General features: G+C 42.1%; 1 pseudogene; it reads left to right on the forward strand.

Annotated features, from left to right (window-relative positions):
- Positions 1-450: 450 nt before the first annotated feature.
- LOC147421896 (uncharacterized) lies at positions 451-2,406 on the forward strand (annotated as a pseudogene).
- Positions 2,407-6,000: the final 3,594 nt, after the last annotated feature.

Below are 6,000 nucleotides of genomic sequence, written 5' to 3' on the forward strand. Positions count from 1 at the left end.
GTTTTTACCCACTAGTATTGTGGTAGCTACCAGTCTGGGGATAGCTACCTTTTTCATGCAATGGTATCTAGCATGGTGGGACATAATCTTTAAGGTTATATCCATTGATGGTTAGCTTGTCATAACCTAAATTTCCTGATGCTTGTGCAAAATCTACCTCCAAGAAAAAAGTGAGGCGCAGGTCCTTTCAACCAAATCAGATGACAGTTTTGGTAACCCTCTCTTCGAGGAAATTCATACAATAACTGTATGGTTTTGTCAATAAATGTTGCCTAAGCTTCCTATCTATTGATCACATGCTGAAAAGGGTGATCTAAACACCGAAGTGATCTCCTTCGAAGCACTTGTTTAGTACAAAGTTTACTCATCATTCTTTTTTACAATGTACCTAGAGTTGTTTTTGGGGATGTTTCAGAAACAGATGTACCTGATATAGAGGAAACCCAATTAATGGATGGTGATGTTCTCCCCATTGCGCATGAAGTACTTGCAAAATCACCACTTGTCAGGGAAGAAGTGGATATCTTCAAGAGCCAGTATCCTAGCAAACCCTTGACATCCATACCGGTGAACCAAGAGAAATCTCCCTCAAAAAGCCCTAATATTGCAGAGGCTTTTTCAGTGGCAAGAAATGCAAAAAACGCAAAGGGAATTCAGGTATAACTGGGTAGTCTTTGAGATGTTTGCATCTGTCTGGCTTGATTAGGGTGTTTATTAATAGTTACTGCTCCTGTAGGGGGGGCAAGGGAAGACCGGAATGAAAGGTTGGATGCAGCCAAAGGGTCAGAGAGTGCTAAAGAGAAGGATTCCATGGCTGTGGATGGGGACACCGGTGTAGTAAGCGGAGCAAACCTCAAAAAAGGTGCTACAAACACACGGGCAAAAAGATGACTGGCTCAGACTCTACCTAGTGTCCATGAATGATGCTTTATAGCCAACCCTTCTATGAGTCTTTTTGGTTGTACCATCCTTTTTGTATCAAACCACTATCCTTCTTTGTATCGCAATCCTTTCATAATGTAACAATAGAATGCTTGGATCAACCTAGAGTTCCTCTTTCATTGTCAAAGTGTTTTTTTATGTGACTTGTGATGTGTTGCATGTGTCTTTTGATGCCTTGTCCATTGAGATGAGATCCATTTTCTCTTAAAAAGAATTAATATTGCAACTTTTTGAATCTTGCGTTCTGTTTGTTTAGAGGAACTCAAACCCTTGGGCTACAACAGGTGGAAATGGGTAATGCCCCAAGGATTGAAAGGGGTTTTGAAGATATTGTCTACTTTACAACGCACAGGTTTTGCCAACACAACAAAAACACCAAAGGAGCTACTCTTGTTGATACAATATTTGGCTATTTTTCCTAGCAAGGAAGGCACTGACATGAAGAGTGGTACAATGTCTGATGATGAATCACAGGATCCTACTGCTAGGGCATCCATGCATGTGCACCCAGCGGCCCCTCCAAAATTCGTCCTTGTCGGTGATCCTCAGAAAGATTCCCCTTTGGGGCAAGATGTGCAGCTAGAGCCAGAGTTACAACAAGATGTAAGTTCCTGTACAAAAAGGTGGAAGGATGTTCTAATGACTTTCCCAATTAGCAGTGTGACTACTCCGCTGATGGAGGGTACCCCACCTCCAACCTGCCCTGCTCAAAAAGTCCTAGTATTAGACACGAATGGGGTTCTCTTGAAAAGATACCCCAATCTAGAGATCCCTCCGAGAACCAAAGATTTTCTCTGTCAAAAAGTGTTCAAGGGAGGCAGTGACCGTGGCACCTTTTGCATAATCAGGCCAGATGTGCTTCAATTTCTTCGTGAATGCACAGATATCTTTCACCTTTGCATCTGGTCCAACTGCACTAACAGAAACATGAATATTACACTTAAGGGTCGCCTGAGCGGGATGCACCCTAGAATTTGGAAAGAGCAATTATGCCAAACTGACTGCGTCAAATTGCCTTTCAGACTTACTGATATCAGAGAGCTGCAAGGTGGTGAAGCAAAACCAGTTCTTGTAAAGGGATTACCGAAGCCCTTAAGAAGGAGACAAGATTGGAGGGGGTCATCAATTCTTATGGTGGACGATACACGATACAAAAATATTCTCAATAGTGATACAACCATGATATGTCCACCAACATTTCAACCGGATGACGAATCACAGGATCCTCGCTACCTCACGAACACTCTATTGCCATGGCTAAAGGGGTGGAACTGTGTGCAAGATCCTGATCAGTATGTCAGGATGCACATGATATCAAATGAGAAGGACCAGGTTTCTCAATATGCTATCAAATATTGGTCACAGAGAAAAGCGACTCGGTCGGAAGAGACCAAGTTTAGGTTTGGGCCTATGTACTTGTGTAAACAGCCAATGGGAGTTGATAACCCCTTTTTGTATCATTGACCTATTTATATCAGCCTTCTTGAATCTGTAACTGCCTTCATACTAGAATGGATATCTCATACTTCTTGGCATTTGTGATTTTGTTGGGAAATGATACGCGGTACTTCACGTCATTTATAATTGAGTTGAAATTTTTAAAGCTTAGTCAACTGTGTTGTCTCCTCCTTGCAAATGCCACCAATATAAATCTTGTTGTATGATAGATGTCTATTTTTGCATGGTAGCTGCATGTTAGCTCTATTTTCTGCATGGTAGCTGCCTATTCTTGACTGGTAGCTATCTATTTTTTGCATGGTAGCTAGCTTCTTATTATTGGTAGCTATCTATTTTCAGAATGGTAGCTAGCTTCTCATGACTGGTAGTTATCTCTTATTAGCATGGTAGCTAGCTTTATCTGCATGGTAGCTCTATGTGACAGCTATCTATTTCTTTCTGGTAGCTCCCTATTTCTACATGGTAGCTACCTGTTGTCTCATGGTGGATACCCCCTCTGAGTCATGATTCATACTCATGACAATTTCGAAATAGAAGATTGTGTGCATGGGAGAGATAGAGAGAGAAATGAAAGGGAGGGAGGGAGGGAGGGGGAGGGGGAGGGGGAGGGAGAGAGAGAGAGAGAGAGAGAGAGAGAGAGAGAGAGAGAGAGAGAGAGAGAGAGAGAGAGAGAGGGGGGGGGGGGGGGAGAGAGAGGACACTGGTTTTACAGTTCCAATTTTTTAATTGATTCGCGGTTGGAGTTTGATGATGAGGTCTTGTGCCTCGGTTTGGGAACCATCAACTGAAGACTTTAATCCTCTTCTTGGATGTTCATTCTTCCTACCGCTTATCAAAAGCTCCTGTTGTGGATCCTTAATCCTTCTCCTATGTCTTTTGTGTTTTGACTGAGGCTCTGCCCCTTGGGGTTCTGCTGTGATATAATATTTCAAGGGTTTTACCTCGGCGATTTTCAGCCTTGTGTTTGGGTTTTCAGCCGTTACGGTGTAGTTTTATGTTATAGTTTTTGCCCACCTTCTTTTCCACGAAGAGAGAGAGAGAGAGAGAGAGAGAGAGAGAGAGAGAGAGAGAGAGAGAGAGAGAGAGAGAGAGAGAGAGAGAGAGAGAGAGAGAGAGAGAGAGAGAGAGAGAGAGAGAGAGAGAGAGAGAGAGAGAGAGAGAGAGAGAGAGAGAGAGAGAGAGAGAGAGAGAGAGAGCGTGACTTGAGGATGCTGGTTTTTCTCACCTGTAAGGCAACTGTTTGTGAGTCCTTTTCACCCAAATCTGTCCATGTCAGACTTGTAGAAAAAAATTCAAATTTCGTTGATGGAACCATAAAACTCATCTATGGTCTCATAAAGAAGCAATTCATTCAATTAATACCTAGATTTATTCATACACACATACTTTAAACTCGTTTCCTCGCTCAACACCTGGTTGGCTCCAAAGTCCGACGCCCCTTGCGGTATTTATTTTTTAGTTAGAAGTGGGAAATTACAATGGCTTTGAATACAAAGATTCTTGACTTTTTCACACCTAGTCATCACCCGCTTTGGCTAAATTGAGGTTTAAGGATTCAGAGGAGATTTGAAATTTTGGTTGGATTATTGTTTGTTCATTGACGACGAGGCCTTGTCCCTCGAATCCTAAACCATCAGCTGAAGACTTCCCTATCCACAACAACCTACCAAGTGAAAGGAAGGTACCATTATAGAGCAAACACTTCTCTACCCACAGCAACCTCCAAAGTGAAAGGAAGGAACCATTACAAGTACAAAAATAGAGAGCAGACGTCCTATTGTGAATTAGAGCCCAAGAACAACATAGCAGTATATCCTTGCACCATTTAATTTGGAAGAAACAAAGGATACTTTACGCATTGAATATACTGGAAATTCTAAGGTCCCTATGTATAAAAGGGAATGCTGTTGTAAAGAGCCTCATATACATCGTGGGACATCATAAACAAGTTGTGGCTGATTGTCTCCATGGGAAACTTGATAGCTCTCACAAGGTGTGATAACATATAGACTTCAGGCTTTGAGCACAAGAGCTTGTATTCATGTGGATTTCTAGATCGCTGCTCATATCAAATTCCCTTGACCACATAAGATCCTCACAAGCAATAATTACCCCCAGCATCGGTAATTGGAGACTCGATGCATGACTTCTCTCCCGTGCACTTCAACAAATAGAAGTCCACAAGCTCTTCATTGCATACACTTGCAGCAACAACAAAGTTATCATACATGCATAACATCTGTTAGGGAATCATAATGTCCTTCATAGACTGGATTGTTTGTTTCTTCCTCCACCTTAAAGTCATCCGTGGGCTCGATCAAAACGTACTCCCAAGACCCCACATGTGCAGAATTGGAGCATCTCCTCCAGAGACCGTGCATACATGCACTACAAAAGCATGATAGTGTCCTACTTCTCAGAGCTCTCCCATTTGTCAGTGAATAACCAGATACGCAATGGATGCTCTGTTCATTAGGGATAGCCTTACAATCCCATGCCTGACTTTGATCAGCCTCATCTAACTTGATCTCCCAAAACACCCATGATACTAGCCTAGTCTTTGATGGATAAGAAGCCTCTCTACGCCTGTAGACATGGTCTTCCTCAAGAATGCTACAAATTCATGTGCACACTAGAGTTTTACTCCATTTGGATTCAACTATTGATGAGTGACATGACGTTTGATGACAGCCCGTGCTCCATCATGCTCACCTTTTCCATGACCTGATCCTGAAAAATTCCATGTCATAAGAGACCCTGTTAGAGTGTTATACCTAGCAACAAAGTAAAAAGGCCTCCTGGCTTTGAATTGAGAGGCCGCGCCATCCGACCACAACCAATGTTCTTGGACTGCTATGCCAAGTTGTTGCAACCATTGGTGATGTAGCATGAAACAATGCTGAATAAAAAGAGTGTCATGAGTCTTGTCATCTAATATGTAGAAGTGATAATATTCTTGGACCACTCCTGCAACGTGGATATAGGTGATGTGGACAAATATTGTGACCTTATCAGAGTACCAGTGCATTGTTTGAATCTCGTTCTGCTCTTTGAACGTGTAGTGCTTTGCAAAGTCCACTACACACAATACCATCGTTTCTGGAAAAACTAAAAGACACTCTTTGAATTGCTCAGCCTGCCATCTATACATAGAGTTATGCTGGATATACTTCTTCAAGTGATCCCTAAAAAAAACCACAATCTCTTTGATGTTCATCTTCTTGAATGAAAGGACTTTCCTCTTCTTCTTTTTCCTGGCATCGGTTTGTCCAACTTTGACATCCTCGAATAGCTTGATTGTCACAATGCATCCTGTCTGTGATCCTTCCCTTGGGCATGCATGCATTTTTTATGGTCCACAAATAGAGCATTCTCCCATTAAACATTTTTTATTGTGATGTGGCTGGCACTTTAGACTTCAGACACACAACAGATTCCCATAGTACTGTCATACTGTTGTAGGTTTGAGCACATGCATTGCACTTGTCGGTGGCCCCACAAATTTTACATTGGCAAGTACAACTGACGGAATGCATGCCAAGAGAACCTTGCCTTATCTGGTTTAAGGCATCTCTCAAAAAAGAAATCTGGACATGTGTT

This window comes from Adiantum capillus-veneris, chromosome 27 (assembly GCF_014529385.1).
Source record: "Adiantum capillus-veneris isolate H3 chromosome 27, ASM1452938v2, whole genome shotgun sequence".
Classification (NCBI taxonomy): Eukaryota; Viridiplantae; Streptophyta; class Polypodiopsida; order Polypodiales; family Pteridaceae; genus Adiantum; species Adiantum capillus-veneris.